This window comes from Camelus ferus, chromosome 31 (genome assembly GCF_009834535.1).
Source record: "Camelus ferus isolate YT-003-E chromosome 31, BCGSAC_Cfer_1.0, whole genome shotgun sequence".
Lineage (NCBI taxonomy): Eukaryota > Metazoa > Chordata > Mammalia > Artiodactyla > Camelidae > Camelus > Camelus ferus.
In genome coordinates, this window is record NC_045726.1 from 7,998,599 (window position 1) to 8,017,226 (window position 18,628).

General features: G+C 53.3%; 2 protein-coding genes across 3 annotated transcripts in view; one reads left to right on the forward strand and one right to left on the reverse strand.

The window, feature by feature from the left end:
• The window catches only part of BLK (BLK proto-oncogene, Src family tyrosine kinase), a 78,683-nt gene that overhangs the window by 43,241 nt on the left and 16,814 nt on the right, over positions 1–18,628 (reverse strand). Inside the window, exon 1 of one of the 2 annotated variants that reach the window (XM_032470815.1) lies at positions 1,340–1,749. The exons of the other annotated variant lie outside the window; for it this stretch is intronic. The gene's annotated coding sequence lies outside the window, so the exon portion shown is untranslated. Of the gene's footprint in view, positions 1–1,339; positions 1,750–18,628 lie in introns of those variants that run through there. 2 annotated transcript variants of the gene reach the window in all.
• The window catches only part of FAM167A (family with sequence similarity 167 member A), a 36,500-nt gene continuing 35,794 nt past the window's right edge, over positions 17,923–18,628 (forward strand). Inside the window, exon 1 of the mRNA XM_032470817.1 lies at positions 17,923–18,274. The gene's annotated coding sequence lies outside the window, so the exon portion shown is untranslated. The remainder of the gene's footprint in view (positions 18,275–18,628) is intronic.

Sequence of the window (18,628 nt, forward strand, 5' to 3'; positions counted from 1 at the left end):
AAGGTTTACAGAAAAATTACAAAGATAGTATGGAGACTTCCCATACACCCTTCACCCAGCTTCCCCACAGCATCTTACTTAACCCTGGCGCACCTGTCAGAACAAAGGAAGTTGCAACAATTTTACAATGATACCAATTACACTCAGACTTATTTAGGTTTCACCTGTTTTCCACTAATGACTTTGTTGTTGTTATTGTTCACCCAGATGTCCTATCTCCTGACTCTCCTCTGTTGCGTGACAGCTTCCCCTTTACTCGTTTGTCATGACCTTGACAATTTTGAAGGACAAATATTCTGCAGCCTGCCCCTTGGTTTGGGTTTGTCTCATGACTAGACTGGGATTATGGGTTTGGGGGAAGAACAGCACAGATGTGAAGGGCTTCTCTCCTGGCAGCCAAACTTGCACACCACAACATGACTCATCCCTGGGGAGGTTAACCTTGACCACGTGGCTGAGGAGCTCTAGCCAGGATCCTCCACTCTAGACTCACTGTTTCCCTTTCCTCTACGAAGTCCAGTTCCCACTCAAGCTGAGGGGAATCAGGCTCCTTCCAGGAGAGAGAAGTGTCAACATATGTCATGCCAACTTCTCTATAACCACAGAAGGCCAGCGACAACAATTCTTTATTCCTTGGTAAAGTGGGCAGATGAGGGTGCATGCAGTGGCCAGTTAGAACACAACTGGAAAATTTGTCAAAATCCTAGAATTTAAAAAATCCTCTCAAAACCTGTTATCAACTCGTCTTTCTTTTTCACGGTTGGCCAAATCGATCTCTTAGCCCCAAAGGCCATCTTAGGCCTACTTCATCACCCCACCCCCAAATGTCTGAAAAATGGAAAACTTTACTTTAAAAAACCCCACACGAAACAAAAGCAACAACCAATCATTGACCTTGAGACAGTCACTTCCGTGCATCATTGCTGGCCTCCGTCAGCTCTGAACCGTGGTAACTTTATGCTGGTTTACAGGGAGGCCGAGTAACTGGCCAGGAACCCTCCGCTGCCACGGGAGTCCTCGCAACTCCCCAGCCCACAGCCTCCTCCTGTCTTTCCTCTGTGGCACATTCACTGCCTTTTCCAGCTTAGAAAGCCCGAGAAGCAGAACCTGCCCTGGATGGAATAACTTTTATAAATCAGAAAACTTTCCAAAATAGAAACAAATGATGGGGCAACCTATTCATAGCTGTGGCTCAGATCGTACGGAATGTCTTCTCTCTCCGTCTGTAACATCCACAGGGATGCCCCCGCCCGCTCTCCCACCCACAGGCCCCCAAGCACTGTTTGCACGACTAGTTCGAGGAAATGAGACGGTCAGGAAGGAGGGAGATGCATCTTACCTTAGCGGCGCTCAGCGGCCTCTCACCATAGCGCTTAAACCCCGGCGCCTCGTGGTGCAGCGCCCTTCTAGCTGCGACCAGCCACTCCCGAGCAACCCTAGAGGAGGAGCCCCTCGCAGGAGTCCCGATCAGACCGGTAGCTCGTGGCTTCCTGCCGGCGGCGAGCACCCGGCCAAGGTGGCAGGATCCCCGGTCTGTGGTCACAGCCTCACCGGCCGCCCCCGAGGAACCCCGCCCCTGCCGCCCAGCCCTTCGAAAGCTTCCGCGGGATCCGTGGGTCCAGGAGAAGCCCGTGAGGAAGGACCGAGAGCAGCCGGCCTTTCTCCGGACCTGGGCCACGCCGGTCACGATGCCCCTCTGCCACGATGCCCCTCTGCCACCAGAAGGTTTTCTCATGAGGTTTTGGTTTAACGACACGGGTGGTGTTTTTCCTGTAGCGAAGCTCTGGAAGGGAAAATAAACCTCCAGGCTAACTCTGCAAGGGATTTCGCTCTGGTCTGTCTGCAGGTCAGGCCGGCTTGGGCTCTGCTGCCTGGTGCCTTCTGTGTGAGCAGGACCGCCATTCTCCAGCCTTGCTGGGTTTGTTTTGTCTTTCAAAGGGTCCTGATGACTCCCTAGCCCACACGACACTAAGAGTACAAATGACAGACGGGGTGTGTCTGGCTCTCAGTACAGCGAACCTCTGTTCTCAGAGCACCCTGGCCAGTCCTTGACTCTGATCTCAGAGCCTCTTTCTTCAATTGTGCTGCTTCACTGGCCATGAAAAGTCAGAGGAGCAGAGAATGATGGAGGCGGTGGGGAAAGGACCCTAACATCTAGGGGGTGAGATGCTGTCCTGTACCACACCAGCTGAGGACCGGTGGGACCAGGAAGGCTGCTGAGATGACCTCCGGAGACTCACTGGTCCAGCCGGACATGCCGAGCCACTGACCACCTGCTTTCTGATCCATGGACCAAAGGGAGCCGATGTGTGGTCTCCTTTCCTGCCTTTATGTCTGGGAACCGTGGAGGCAGAAGGATGGAATTCAGACAAATCTGCTTCTATTCCGCCCTGGGATCACAGTCCCAAATCTCAGCTTTCTCATGGAGTTTCTTTCCTTGGATTTTAGGACTGAGACAATAATTTGCTGCAAGTTTCTGGTAGGAAAGAGCTTTTTGATGGATGTTCAGAGCGACAGCAGTAGCAACATAGAGTTCTTGGGTTCTAAGTCTCCTTGGAAATCACCTGCTTCATTTCCTCCAAAAAGCTTTTTTGAGAATAAGTGGATTAATGTATTAAAAAGTATCTATTGTGGTATTTAGCACATAGTGAGCTCCAAATAACTGGCAGCTGGTGTGACTATGCCCCCTTTAATTCCCGAATCTGATCTTAAAAAAAAAAACAAAAACCAAAAACTGCGTTGTAGTCTTCCTTCCTTGATGGCAAAGGGCCCAGACAGCGCCCAGGACCGGCCGTGCTCAGTGAATCGGAGGTGTTGTTCATCTATTTTTGTATTCACTTCCTGGCACCTGAGATGTGGACCAAAGCACTTAAACACAAGTTCAAAGAATCCCAAACTCCTTCCACTGAATGATTGAAAAGTTACTGGTTTGAGATGAGATTATTCAGTCTTGTTATTTCAATTTAACTAACACAACAAACTTTTGTGAATGTTTGCACACACTAGAGGCTGGGGGTACAGATACAAATAGACATGACCCTCCTCTGAGGCACTCAGCCTAAGGAGCCTGGGAAGGGGTCTGCTAGAGAGAGAACCATGAAGGGGTGTGGTGGGTGCAGCCACAGATACCTCAACAAGGCAGTGTTACAGCAGAGGCAGGGAACCAGAACTCCATCAGGGGTTACTGGGGGAAGTTACCAGGGAGACGGCTTTGAACATGATTTGCCACTAAGGATCCTGCAGACATATCTCAGAGGCAGATACCAGGGTTAAGCCTTTTACTGACCAAGGGCCCAGGGATGAGGCCTGAATTACGTTCAATTTTTTTTTTTTTTTTTTTTACCAATGGGGCTTAAATAAGTGAATTTTGAACAACTTTTATATACTTGGACCCAAGGATTCAGAGAATCCAGTGGTGAGCAGGAAATCCACCTTCCTAAAGAGAAAATCCGTTTTCCTTGAACTCCAGTTCATCGATTCAAAGTTAGAGTGAGAGGGGATGTGAGAAGTTTATGGAGAATGGAGGTCCAGGTAAGCTGGGTTTTGTATGATCTGGGGAAAAAAAACCTTCACCTTTCTGTCCACCCCCAATAGACAGGGGTCGGAAAAAAGACCAAAAATGGATTCCATCAGTCACTCAGAAAAGAACGAGGAAATGACCTTGCTGTTGGTTTCAGTTGCCTGAGCAGAAGTGAAAGCTACTTTCAGCCATTTTCACCCCTGTAGTGTCACAGAATCCATCAGAAAGGCAGGGGAGGTGGGGGAGGGCCCCAGGGAGAAGAAGGGAAGCAGCAAATGTGTTAGTGAGGCGAGGGGTGTCCTGGGCAGAAACTTTTGTTGAGAACCTCAGAGAAGGCTCCCAGGGCTGCACTGAGACTGGACCCCAGCTCTGAACCCTCAGCTCAGGGTTCAGCCTCACTGGCTCCCCCATTTATTTTTGCACTTTTGAGGTGGCTTATGCAAAATTCAGAGCCATCCTTCCATGTGTCTGCACCAGCCTCCTGACATCAGGACACTTCTGATCAAACTCCACAGCTAAGGGCAATAGAATATTCGGATGGAAGAGACATTAAAATCATCTCGTCCAAGATTCACTTAGGAACAGTGCTGTGAGAAGCTGGGCGGTTCCCCTCCGAAGAAAACAAGTGTACAACCAAAGTTCAGGACCAGCCATTTAAAGACACCAGAGCACAACCAGAGGCAGATGGCAAATTGAGCAGTGCTTCATCTTGAACAACTGCTCCTGCGTCAGAATAGCCATGTGTCTGTGGTCTTGCTTTGGGGGGGGGGGGTCTTCTCCCCACCACCCAACACCGTGATGTGAACCACAGCATCACCTGTGGAAGTGATGGACCCTACTGGAGGGCTGGTAGTGAAAACCAGCAGCCAGCTGGAGGTGACAGATTTGGGCTGGAATGCGGGAGGTGAAAACCTGCCATTTATGGGTTAAAGGTCAGGGAATCAATTTCCAACTTAGAAGTCTGTCTGAAGCTGAACTAGTGAGTAGAATAAAGACATTTTGAGGGCATGCAAAGTCTCAGAACATGGATTCCACGTTCCCTTTTTCGGGAAGGGACCTGGTGACGTACATCATTAAAATGAGGAAAGAAGTCAAAAGAAGAACAGATCTGGGATCTAGGAGACAAAGCCGGCAATGTGTGAGAGGTGAACGAGAGTCCCAAGAAACTCAGGAAGAGAAATCCAAGCAGGCACAGGAGGCAAAGCCCACACCCTGGAGTAGCCCAGAGGATTCTGGGGGATTTCCGCAGGAAGGTTCATATTGCCTGGTGTGTTTGAATGTATTTGGGAGACACACACACAACCAGGGACAACTATTTGGAGGGTTGAATTAATGATAAACACATAGATAAAAAATGAAGTCAGTTATATCCAGGGAAAACTTCATGCTGTGTTTGAAAGGACAACACAGGATACTGCATGGCTCAGCCGTGAGTAGCGTTTATATCATCATCATACAGACACTGAGCACTTCATAAAAATTATGTAGCTGTACTGGAAAGATGATGGGATGTGGGTGTGTTACACCAAAAAAGAGCTCCATTTACTTCATAAGAAGAAATAAAAAGATCATGTCTAGAACTGAAAAATCAAGAAGCAGCCATCTAAGCATGCTATTTGGCGAAATGGAGGTAAATGTCACAAGTATCCGCTGAAAATTCTGAACGCGTGGACTCCGGGCAGCGGAAAACAGCAGGCAATTAGCAGAGGCAAGGAGCCCTTTTTTCACGGCCAACCTCTTTGTGTCTTCAAACTACACACGTGTCTGACCCTGACAGACACTGAAAGAGAAGAGAAGGATGGAGAGAGAGAACAGGATTTTTTTTTAATTTACTTTTTGGTGGGGGGAGGTAACTAGGTTTACTTATTTATTTAATGTCAGAGGTGGTGCTGGGGATTGAACCCAGGACCTCGTGCTTGCTAAGCACGTGCTCTACCACTTGAGCTACACCCTGCCCCCACAGCATAAGGCCGCTTGAATAGCACACCTGTACCTCATTTTGGTGGGATGGCCTTTTGTATCCACTGGCTCCGGATGAAAGTCAGATGTCACAGGAAGCCTCTCCAGGCGCTTGTGAGCACGTCCTTGCCCAGCTAGGAATCTGAGGGCACGCTGGTGTTTAAAGTTTCCGTTCCTGGTGAAGGCCCATCCCAAACCCCTTGTCTCACCCTGGAGGAGAGTGGACAGTGTGGCTTTGTGAGAAGAACTTAGTGCTGGCTCTGCACTGCCTAAAGGTGACCTTGGTCAAGTGACTTAAGTCTTTGGATTTTTAATTTTCTCCTTTGCAAAACTGAGCTAGCAATCCCTAGTCCAAAGTAGGGCTGTTATTAAGACAAATGTGAACATTTGTACAAAGCCTGGCTGACAGTCCCAGGTCCCTCCATAAGTGGCCATCCTGCCCTCGATTGCAAAGGGGGATCTGCCAGACAGAGTGACCATGGGCTTCAGCAATGATCTGACGTGGGAAAGGGTCTCATCTGAGCGAGGAGCAGGTGTTCATTTGGGACCCCCATTATTTTAGTACAACTGAGACAGGGGAGCTCATTTCTAGAATTGCTAAGATGCTTCTTTATGCCAGAGTTCATGGACCCTGGCTGTCACCAGAACCCAAAACCTGTAATTTTCATCCTCAATGCAAGGGTGAGAGTCACTATGCAGGGTGTCTGGGGCGCCTTCTCCCAGGAGCCAGCATCCTCTTTGTCTTCTAAAGCTCCCTCTGGAAAAGGGGCCCTCCCTGCCCCGCAAAGCTTCTCCCACCCAGACCCAAGGCCTCTGAGGGTTCTGAACTGCTCAAAGCCAGGCCCCAACCTGAACACCCCAACAACTCCATCAGTAACGCCTTTGGGCGGGAGCAGTGTTCTTTTGCCCCTTCCCAACCCCCACCCCCCAAAAGGAGAGGGAAAAATACCCTACCAGCAAACAAGCTGCCCCGTGTCACCGACACTTCAGTGGAAGGTCGTCTGCTTTCCTACTTGTCAGCTCATGGGAGCCAGGCCGTGGGCCCAGGAGATAACAGGTGCGGATTTTGTGCTGAGAAGTGGGAACAGGCCCAGAGCCACCTGCAGGGTAAGCTTGGAGCCAGCACTGGGATGCTCATGGCATGGAGTGGGGGTGGGGGCGATGTGAGGGCATTTGAAAGGGGACGGGCAGGCAGGAGGTGTGTCAAGAGCCCTGAAAACCTGTGTCCACCCCTCGGGAGCCCTTCCCGTGCGTGAGCGCCTCCTCTCTGCTCCCCGTCTCTGCACCACGCTCCGAAACGGGAGCCTGCCTGCCCTCGCCTCATCCCCACTGGGCATCAGCTTAGGCTCTCAGGCCTCACAAGCCCAAGACCAGTCTCTAGATTTCCACCCCCTCCCAGACCCACTTCTTCCCCTAGTCAGTGAATCAATACTGTCCAAAATGCCTGGTGGTCATCCTCTCCATCCCTCCCCGCGGGACAGCAAACCCTAGGCCCCACCCCTACGTGATCTAGAGTCGGCCTCCTCCCCTCCCCCAGTGCTGTCACCCCCGCAAGGTGCCACTGGCCTGGACAGTGGCCTTCTCTGGTCACTTTTAGCTCCCCCCTCCCCAGTTCCCTCCCTGCATCCCTGTTTTATCTCCTGGCTGGTGCTTATCCAGAGGCAGAGTTACCATGTTGATTGGCGAGGTGACTGTCATTGCCCGCCCCCCTTGCTGACTAACCACAGGTCAGCGCCACCAGAAGGGCCCTTAGGTTCTCTGTGTCCCCAGCCCCTCCAGCAGTTCTTTGCACACAGAGGCTGCTTGGTCATTGTTACTGAATGATTGACTGAGTCCTCCTCGGGGTCCTACTGTACCCATTTTACAGGGTTAAGAGAAGGAGAGAGATTTGCTCAGGCTGCAGGCTAGCAAGCAGGGACACCGGGACGAGATCTCGGGTCCCCTGACCCGCAGTCCTGTCCTCTTTTCTCCCCAGTGCTCAGCCGCTTAGCAGACTCCTCCCAGACTTCCATTCCGCAGTCCCACTAATGACGGGTTTGCGTGGAGAGCAGATGTTCTGGGAGCTTCCAACCCCAAAGGCTGAGCTGCCACAAATCAGACTTTCTCCATAGTTTAAAGAGAGGTCAGCAACGTGTGCAGCTCGGGAGCCCTGGGCCCTCCCCAGGCCCCCGAGGGGCCACCCCGGCCTGCGGGGCCCAGCCCTGGGGAGACACGCTGAGTCAGTGGAAGCTCGTGCAGGGCAGCAGCAGAAGCTGAGAGCCAGGCGGGTGACTCAGTGGAGCCCAGACCGAGCCCCAGGAGCACGAGGAAGCAGGCGTGGCCGGGTGGGATCTGGAAAGTTCTCCCCAGTGGGGCGGGGAGGCCCGTGAAGGCCTTGGAATTTCCTGACTCACTGGGCTCAAGCCTCCAGGAGCTCCCACCCCTGCCTGAAACACTCCGCTTTAACTCCTCACTCACAGGCCGCTGTGCCGCATTGTTCCAAAAAGGGCTGCCATCGAACTAAAGAGACACACGTCTACGACACACTGACAGGTAGTGTTTGTAAAGTAGACGGGTTCGGGGTCGGGGGAGTGAGTCAAAGGGGAGAATGAGAGTAGAAAAGTCAGATGGAGCCAGGCGTGACAGGAGGAGTTCTGCTCCTTTTGCTCAGGGGGCCACACACTTGGCTCCGGGTCCCCTAGAAGCCACAGGCAAGAGCGCAGCCCCGCAGCTCAAGAACCCCGGCGCCCAAAAGAGCGGAATGAACCAGCCGCTCTGAGAAGCCCAGCTCTCCCGGGGCTGAGGTCCCAGAAAAGCCATTGAGGCACAGAGTTGTCCGGTGGGTCCCCTTTGGGGGGAACACTACACAGGGTCAGACCTGACCCCTCCAAGCTCTCAAAGAAGCTTGGGCACAAGGCCCACGACCATCAGTTCAGGTCATGCCAAGGGCTGGCAGGGCCCGGGGAAAAGAGAGCAGGCAGAGGAAACAGCAAAGCCTCGTCTGAAGCCCCTTTTGGCCTTGGGTGCTGGGTGAGACAGGCCATGGGCAAATCACTTCACCTCTTCAATTTCCTTATCTATCACAAGAGAATAATACTTGTCTTGCAGGTTTTCTATAGGGATTAGCTGAATTATATTAGCACCGTTATGTGTCCCTCCAGCATTCATATATGGCAATCCCAGCCCCCAGTGAGATGGGATGAGGAGGTGGGGCCTTGGGGAGGTGCTCGGTCATGAGGGTGGAGCCCCCACGAATGGGATTAGTGCCTTCATAGTAAGAAACTCGGGAGAGATTATTGTCTCTTCCCCGTGTGAGGACTCCATGGGAAGGTGGTCATTTGCAAACTAGGAAGAGGGCCCTCGCCAGACACTGGATCTGCCAGGCTCCACAAATGTGAGAAATACGTGCATGTTGTTTAAGCCACCCAGCCTGCAGCGAGAGGGGCCTGAATTCTCTCCCCTTGCTCACGTATTGGGAAGGGCTATACCCCCACAGGAATGAACTCCAGGCCCGGAAATGTATGGGACCCCCTCTTTCCTTGCTCTGCCCCCACTCAGCGCTCACACCCATCCCACATACCCAGGTAAAAACGCCTCAGCTGCCAGGGCCTGGGGGGAAGGTGGGGAAGGTCGTGGAATTTTCCCAAGTCCTAATCACTGAGTGGAAAACACGTTTATGTCCGCTGCTCCTGCACTCAGAGCTGGCGGGGGATGACAAGCCCCGGCCTTGCACCAGGACGCTGGCAGCTGCGGGCCACTTGGAGAAATGCCCACTTGATAGCCTCAGCCTCTTCATCTGCAGAAAGGACAGAGCAAAGCTTACCCTTTGCTGATTTCCTGAAAGAGAAGATGGTGTAACCTACTACCCTCTTTTAGCTCCTTAGGAAAGAGGAGTCATCACACGGGCCCATTAACAATAGGGGAGCGAGCCCTTCCTGTCTTTCTGTAAGTCAGTGTCGGGGAGGCCAGAGGTGGCCAGACCGCAGCCAAGGCGAACTAAGGGAGCCCCATCGACACGCCTAGGGTGGGAGAGAACGGCTCTCAAACTACCAGCCCCACGGCCAGCAGCCCATCCCGGACACCCTGGCATCCCCTGCTCGCTTGTTTCCTCATTCCTTCTTTGGCAGAGGAGACTAGACACAAGGGTTTATAAGAATGTGTGCTCATTCATTCATTCACTTCTACAAGCACCATGACTATACCCTCCGTGTTCCAACCCTGTGCTGCACTGGGGGCGTTTCCAGGGGTAGAAACGAGTAAGACATCGTCCCTGGTCTCCCAGGCTTGGAATCTATTAGGAGAGATGGACAAGAGATCGGTGACCTCAGGGTGAGGTGTCAGAATAGCATTTTGCCTCGGATGACAGGGAAGCATAGAGGAGGGGCAGCCATTCAAGTTAGAGGAGTGGCTCATGGGGAGAAGACAGTGGAAATACACTCAGGGAGAGATTTGAGGATCAGTGTGTTCTAGGACCCAAATAGGTACATCCAACCAGATTTATTAAACACGTCTCTACTCCCTACTAACACTTAAGATGATCACACAGGTGTAAATACCCAGCCCAGAGCCTCGTGTTTTGCAGGCACCAGAGAGATTCATGTGGGCATGTTTGTATGTGAGTGGGTTTTTTAAATCAAACGGTTCTTCTGACGGCAAGAAGTCTTTTGTACAGACATAGTGCAGAAGGACTAAGATGTTTAAAATTTTGGATCTGAAATGTGTTTTAAACTTGGCCTCTGCCTGGTTTCTTTGGGGCTCCATCTGATTTCTCTTATTAGACTCTAAGTCCCACAGGACTGAGTTGTTTGCAAGGCAGGGCTTCAGGGTAAGAGGGCCAGGTTGAAGGGTGGGGATGGTGGGAGGTGAGAGGATTCCATAGGCGCTCTGGGATGCTGTTCATCCCGAACTGCCAACACGTCATTTTCCCCCTTGGAAAACTTCAAAGACAGTCCTCCCCCTTCAGTGCATGAGTCCTGACTTGCAAAAATGCAGAAATGCCCAGAGGGGAAACTGGCTCTGAAAACCAAGGTCAGGTCCAAGGAGAGCAGAATGGGTCCTACAGAGAGAAAGCAGGATGAATCCGGCTGAGGTCAGGGTGCACCGCAAAGGGTGGGGATAGGGGCTGGTCTCTGCAGAGCTCTCGGCCCCAGGCTGACCTGACCTTCCCGGGACAGCCAGCCCACCTGGCCTGTGTGGACCAAGGCCTTCCTGAGGAGCAGGGAGAGGAGTAGAACTGCTGGTTCATCCTGCCAGTGTCCTGTCCGCCCACACAGCCCTGACTCCGGGACCCCGGGCCACTGACGAGGAATGTATCCCACTGTCTCAGTCCATTCAAGCTGTTCTAAGAAAACAGCACAGATTGGATGGCTTATAAACAATAGAACTTTACTTCTCACAGTTCTGGAGGCCAGACGTCCAAGATCAAGGCGCCAGCAGATTGAGTGTCTGGCGAGAGCCTGCTTCCTGGGTCATAGCCCCTGTCTCCTTGCTGTGAGGGAGCTCTGGGGGTCTCCTTATAAAGGCACTAACCCCATTCACGAGGGCTCCACCTCGAAACCTAATCAGCTCCCAGAGGTCTCGCCTCCTAAAACCATCACATTTGGGATTATGATGTCAGCATATGGATTTGGGGGGGTACATTCAGACCAAGCACCTTTCCACCATTCGGAACATTTTCCTTCTTTTTTCCTCTTTCTCCCCTCCTCCTCCTCCTTCTCTCTCTCTCTTCCTTTTCATAAGCCGAAGGCATCATCGCAAACAACCATTTTCCAGGAGGGCTGATTCTGTGCACTAAACATTTTGATCCGATCATGAAAGTGGCTCATCAGGGCGTCGTGCAGAAGTGATTTCTCTGTGTGTTCACTGCCTTTCAGCGGGCCCTTGGTTCCCCTCACCCTTAGTCACGTTGTCAGCCTGTCTCTGGGCGCCTGCATCTTTTTTCCTCTCCTTGTCTTCTGCCAGTTCTCTCTGTGGACCAGAAGCAGTCCTGGTCCTAAGATGTGAATGCAGTGACAGCCGACCACGGCTGCATCCCCGCCAGGAAGTGCTCTGAGTCTGTGCCTGAGGACAGTGGCTGGACCGCGGGGCATGTTTGTCTGCTCCATGCTCCGTCTTGTTTTCCTAGTGTCAGGTTCCAAACGGAGCTACCTCGTGTTGGGGGAAGACAAACAAGGCAGCTAAAATATTCAGAATGTATTGTCCTTGGGGTACCATTCTTGGAAAGGGAATGAAGACCCACAGGCCCGCTTCCCCCAGAATCCCTCCCTTTTTTTTTTTTTTCTGGCTTTTTTTTAACGACTTTTAGAGAAACAAAATTAGAATCATATCATACATACTAATTTTCTATTCATTTCACTTCACATGGTTAACAACCACTCCACTGTCTTTCATGATTTGGCCTTGTTTCTGCCACTAAAGCACATGCTTCTAGTGGAGGTTTTCTTAGTGACTGAACATCAAGTTCAACTTCATCCCTCTGTGTGACAACTCCTCCTCCTGACCCCCACCTTGGCCTCTGCATCATCAGAGACAGGCTGGTGGAAATGAAAAGAATAAACTCATCAACCACTAGGAGTGCTGTTGAGTTCGTGAAGCAAGTGGACATCAGGGCAGTGCTTCCAGAAGGGGCAGGGTTCTCCTGCAGGCCCTGGACTTCTTCATCCCGCCTTCAGGTGGGGATCATCACCCCCTGTCCTGGATTAAAGCAAGGCAGAGGACAAGCAAGCTGGCCCCAGGATGTGGGGTGCAGCCTTGTCCATGAGTGGCTCACCTGCTGGCTCTCACTCCAGCCTCAGGGCAAGCCCCCAGGACACTTTTCTCCGGCTAGCTGGCCTCGACTTCTTTCTGACCCAGACCTGCAGTGTCTGCCAGACCCTCCCACTTTCCAGTTTCTGGTCCTGCCTTCTGCCCAGCAAAACATATTATATTCAGTGGGAAGGGGGTATCATGGAATCGTGCATCAGAAGATGTCAAAGCTTGAACCTCTCACTCCAGTAATTGACAAGGTTTAATTAGTAACAGAGCCAGGACTGAAGACTGGATGCCCTGGTTTCTACCACCCAAGGCTCTTTCCATTGTTCAAAGGAGGCGAGGCGATGCTCAGAGGAGTCTAGAAGGCGCTCCCCTGCTCGTCAGGGCTGCTTCACAGCTGTCATGAGTAGCATCATTTCTGCTTTCCTCCCAGGGCCGCGCATGCCCAGAGAGGCCTCACTCCAGCTGTCACTCAAATGTGCTGGTGCTGAGTCTGGAAATACTCTGCGGCCTCTTCTAGATGGTGATTCTTAGAAGTGTCCAGAAGATAAGGCTGCAAACTCTGCCGGAGATGTCACAATGGAGAGAAGTGTGCCCTGGTGACAAGAGCCCATGTTTGTGTGCAGCATTCTTGGCTTCTTAAACAAACCAGCAAGCCCAGCCTGTAATCAGACCCACCCCTAACATTCGAGAGATCCAAAGCCAGTGCACAAATGGAGGCCCACATGCCATGTGTCTAAATGTTTGAGAGTTGTAAACCAAGCTAACAAACTGTTAGACAATGTTTGTTCTTCCCTCTGGGCTAAACAAACACATCTTTATAAAAACCTCAAAGGTAGGTTCCACTTCCAAATACTTGGACGCCTGGAATGCCAGAGGTGGGAGGGTACAGCCTTGGCCCCACCTGTGGCCTGCCTTCTTTCTTTTCCCACAGAAGGGCCCTTGTGCTCACACAGGGGAAGCCCCATCCTGAGAGTCCAGCCTTCACTCATGCTCCAGAGACCAGGAAAGAGGCCTGTGCTGGCCCGAGTGTGGGCCTGGGGGTCCTGGATCCTGGTACTTAGAGCACAGAGCAGGGAAGGTGTGGACTTGGAGTGGGCGTGGCCTCTGGCCCCATGGCCACCGTACCTGGAGGAGACCCCGAGCAGGGCTGTCTAAAGCATGGGGTCCCAGGCAAGCCCTCTTGCCCGTGTCTCAGGACAGCACTACTACCATGAGTTCCCTTTTACAGATGGTGTACCTGCAGCTCAGAAGACTGGAGTGACTTCTTACAGACACACACCAGGAACAGGAGAGCCAGGGCTGGAACCTGAGCCTGCCTGCTCCAGCTGCCCCGCTGTGCCCCTTCCCCACGCTTGTCCGGCAACACCTGGGAAGTGCAGTGAGCCACTCCCCGCAGGGGGCTGGGCTTCCTCTCACCTCTGGTAAGATGGACACAATCTCTGTATCCGTCTCCTGGCCTCCTGTCTTGCCCCCTCATCCATCCAGATGTTCTAAGACACCAAAGCCATGACACGCATCCTTCTTAACCGGCCGCCTTCAGGATCACATCCAGAGACCTCACCTGACCCATCTCACCCTCTTACACTCTTTACCTTGACCGTGGTCAAGCCCCTTGGGGCCTGCACTCACTCTTGCAAATGCCCTCCCTGCCCTGCTCCGTGCCGGGCCTCCGGGCCACCTCTCCCAGCCAGCTCTCTCGTCCTGCTGGGCTTAGATGGCATATGTCACCACCTCACCTCCAGTTCTAAGGGGGGTGCTTTGTTAATGGTCTTCCTACACCAGTAGGCTGCAGGTGCCGCGCCCTGACACTTCACAGCGGCTGCTACGGAGCGAACTGCCCATAAATGCTCGTTGAACTAATGGGTTCCCCACAGGATGGGAAGCTGGTCCCCATCTTCCTTCTGGGCCTCAGCCTGAATCAACTCCTTCTGAGAGATTAAGGCAGCAAAGAGCCATTACCGTTGCCAGCATCAATGCCTCCGGATGACAAACACTTCCTGGATCCTCTTGAAATGCTGGGCTCACGATGGAAAAGTCCCTGCTAAAGGCAGATGGTGAAAGCTAGCGGACTCTGACCCGGGCCTGCGAGTTCTCACTGCTCCCTGGGGCGGGGGAGGAAGTCACCACCCTCTGTGCCTTCCGGAAATAAGGCCAAACAGAGATTGCTTCTTTCTTTCCTTCTCTCATTTAATGAACAGGGACCACATTTGAATCACCAGGAGGGATTCACAGGAGATTGAGACAAAGTAGTTTGTCCTTGAGTAGCTTAAAAACTCCGGTGGGAACAGGTGAGACTAATTTAGAGAGTGCGTTGTGCGGTGGGAGTGACAGCGGCAGAGACCCCCCCCCCCCAGCTGTGCATTCTCTGCATTCCCTGGGGAAAGGTGAGTCCTTACCATGGTCTGCCAGGCCCAGGGCACCTGACCAGCACCTGTGCCTGGTCACCTCTCAGCATCATCCTCCCCCATGGTCGTTACCCCCTGCTCAGTGCACTCCAGCGCGAGGCCCCCTTGCTCTTCCTTGATTGTCTCAGGCGTGTGTGCTCCCAAGGTGCCTTCGCACTGGCTGTTCCCTCTGCCTGGACACCCTTCCCCCCAGTACCTCATGACCAGCTCCCACCTCTCCTTCAAATCTTTGCTCCAAAGTCACCCTATTCATGAGGCTATCCCTGGCCACTGCGCTTGGACTGAGCACATTGTGGTCACTAAGGCTGCCTTGCCCACTGCTTGGAGGGACAACGGGGTCAGTGCGACGCAGAACAAAGTGCCCTAGCTCGGGGTCAGACCGGCTGGGTCTAACCTCTCCATGTTTGGTGTCCTCCCAGGTAGGACAGGGAGACTCTATCCAGGTTCTTCTCTTGCACAGGACTCCTGTAGGATCAGAAGAGACATCATCTTCCTCATCTTGCCTCTTGAAAGTCAAGTTGGATCCACAGGACTGAGCCAAAAGGCAGCTCTCGAATCAGTGTGCTGTTGCCAAGTCCAGACTCACTCTCCTGGGCTCGGCCCAATGTTCTGGGGTCCAAAGGGCCAACTGGAGGGGAAGAGCCCCAGGGTGGCCCCGCCGCCCCACGCTCCAGTCCGGCCTCATAGCACCACACATAAAAGGCAGTTCCAAACAGAGCAGGAGACCTCAGGTATGTACCCAAACAGAGGCCATCCTCTCATTATGGTAGTGTTTCTTGAGGTTGCTTATTGCAAAAACTCTTCATTGTCAAAAACTTAGAAAATTAATGCAAGCCTATAGAGGAAATTTTAAATCCTCTGTTATCCCACCACCCAGAGATCACCACAGCTAATATTTGAATATACACTCCAAATATTTTTGCCATACAGATTAAAGAATTAGATACTAAATATTAGAATTAAAGGTTTCATAATGCCTTATTTACTCACACATTTGGTGTTCCAGTCTTATTTACTGAGCATGAAATCATTAGCATCTTCCTATGTCATCAAATATTTTTTGAGAATATTATTTGCGTGGCCACACACTAGCCAAAGCTGGAGCTCTAACTGTAACTCATTAGACCCCTGCATGTGGTTAGACATGAGAGTCGAGACGGTTCCAACAGAGACCAGGCTATTCTTCCTCCTCTTTCTCATCCCTCCCTCCCTGACCCTCCTGGTCCTCATCACTGACCACCCTCCCATCCAGGCAGAATGCGGGGCATGAGAGGAAGACCCCATCCGTGCCCTGGACAGGCTGCCTGTCTGTGTGACGACAGAAGATAATGTCCCCACAAGAAACAGGAGCTCTGTACCAAAGGAGGGGCTGGGAGGGTGAAGACGGGAGAAAGCATTTCCAGATGGGGTGGGACGGCTGCACCAAGAAGACACACGCTGGGGCCGGACTACACTGGTGAGTGGTGGGGCAAAGCCTGAGTGTTCAGCACAGGGTCGCATGGCCAGGGCCAGCCAGCTCCCCGAGTCGGGACCAGGTCTTCTGCCGGCAGACATGATTCCTGCCCCGCAGAGCCTACAGTCTTAGAAGAGACAGACACTAATCCAATAAGCTCACAAATAAAGATAAAATGACAACTGGTCCACAAGGGAGAGGTAGGTGGGGCAATGGGGTCATGTCACCTGGGGTTCCCTCAAGAGGCAGAAGTGCAGCCCCTCCCCCACATGTGGGAGGAGCGTCTGTCTGGAGAGCAGAGTGTCCAGCGACACTGGGCCCAAGAGGCAGACAGAGCCAGACCACACAGCCTGGCGGCCAGGCCGGGTTTTGATCCTGGGAGGGATGGGAGCGGCTGGGGGGCTGTAAGCAGGGGGAAGTGGGGATCAGATTTCCATTTTGCAGAGTTTGCTCTGGCTGTGGAGGAAGAGCTGGCTCAGGGGAAGGGGTGGGGAGCCAGGATTGGGTGCAGGGCAGCGGGCAGGGGCTGTTGCTGCAGTTGGGGCAGCTGACACGGGCCAGGACAGTGGCAGAGGGGATGGGAAGAAGTGGGGAGACTGGATCCGTATTTAGGAGCTGGGGTCAAGGGACTGGGTCGATAACGTGACTCTCCAGAAAAGCCCTGCTCAAGTACACCTGCTGGTTTAGAAGCATCAGCCCGTTGGCATGAAGAGGTGTTCCCATTAGCGGGATGTCTCCTTAGACAAAGTCCCTTAGCGGATGTCCTATTGAAGTGGGGAAGGAAGGAAGTAGGACCACCCGGAAGGGGAGTTGCAGTGAAGGATGCAGACACCAGGGGACAGCACAAGGATCTCGAGCATCTTGGGGGCTGAGTTCCACAGAAAACAAGGCCAGCCACCTGGGGTCAAGTCACTTTGCAGCCCCACGACTCAGTGTGTACATCTGTCCTGGAAATAATGACACCTGCCCTGCGTCCCCAGTGCTGTTGTGAGGATGACAGATTAGGTAACTTTGAAGGACCCCCGCAAACCCCAAGAGTCTAGGCAAAGAACTTGGCCGTGTCTAGCTTGCCCTGAGAGTGAGGCCAACTTCCAGTAATCAGCCCTGGGGTGGGAGGTCCCAGGAGAAGGCAGACCCAACCCCACCTCCCAACATGACCTGGACTGGAGTACCCCATCTGCAGTCAGGACTTATCCTAAAGCCCAGGCTGGGACAGCTGTGGCTACTGTCCTGTGTGTGTCATGGTGCCTGGAGCCCTTGGCTCTGGTAGAGCAGGGACAGGATCGTAGAATGCAGCTCTCCAGCGGTTGACACAGTACAAGGTATTCTATGCCCCGAGGCAAGCTGTTCTTAGTGGGGGAAACACATGCTCTGGGGCAGGCTTCCCTGGACTACTCCCAGCCGGTCTGGGAGACAGATCTGGGAGAAGGTCTGTTTCTACTTAGCCTCTCTGAGCTTCAGTTTCCTCATCTGTGAGCTGGAGATGCCCACATCTGCCCTGCCCAGTGGCTGTAATGGGGTGGCACGTGCTAGGCACTGGGCCCGGGCGTTGCCAGCTGGTAGCTGGAACTCAAACCGCTGGTGGGTGGAGTGTAGGCTCCGGGCTTGCCCACCCGCTGGAAGGGGGTTCTCCAGCCCCCTCCACGCAGGCAAACTGCTGACAGTGGCAAAGCCACGTTGCCATGCTTGGGGGAATACTGCCTTGGTTTCGGGTTTTGTTTTGTTTGTTTGTTTTTTTAATCTGTTTGGGTTTGGTTTCGTCTAGGGTTTGGCCATCGCGTGTGGTTTGCTTCTGCTTGCGGCGGGGCGGCTGCTCGGGTTCAGGTCCTGGCCGGGAACGAGCCGCCTGGAGGGCTTTAGGACCCGGCGCGGGTCTCCCGGCCCCGGCGCGTCCCGGTCCCCGGAGCCGCGGGCGGAGAGGCTTGAATGAGAGGCTGGAGGGGATCGCGCCTGAAAGGGCTCGCGGTGGAATAGCTCCGCCGTCGCCAGGCAACCGCCCTGACGCAACGCAAAAAAAAAAAAAAAAGTCCCTTAAAAAAAAAGAATAGTGCTGAGAATTCACAGGAGCAAGAGAGAAAGGGAGGCAGAAGCCGGCTCAGCCCCGAAGCTGGGGCCAGAGGCTGCCGAGCGCGGAGCCCGCGTCGAAAGGAGGAGGCGGGGACCTGGGTGGCACCCTTGGAAGGGGCCTCCGGGTGCCCCGGGAAGGTGGGTTCGCGGCAGGGCTGGGACGATTTCAGGGCCGGGGGTCCGGCTGCGGTGATGTGTCTGTGGCGGGCGGCATATCCAGGGGAGGGAGCTTAGGGGCGCCTCAGGTCCCCAGAGCAGGCAGTGGCGCGAGCAGCCCGGCCCGGGGCTGAGGGAGCACCCATTCCAACGTCCGCTGGGGTGGACACCCTGCACCTGCCCGCAGGAGACGGGGTCCTGCGTCACCGGCTCCTGGGGGCTTGTTCCCCTCAAGGGGGAGTGAGACAGCTCGGCCAGAGTCCATCTCCCATGTCTGGGCTGGCCCTTTCCGGGTTAAGATCTGGGTAGAGGTTTGGGGTTTGAGGTCTGGAAGGG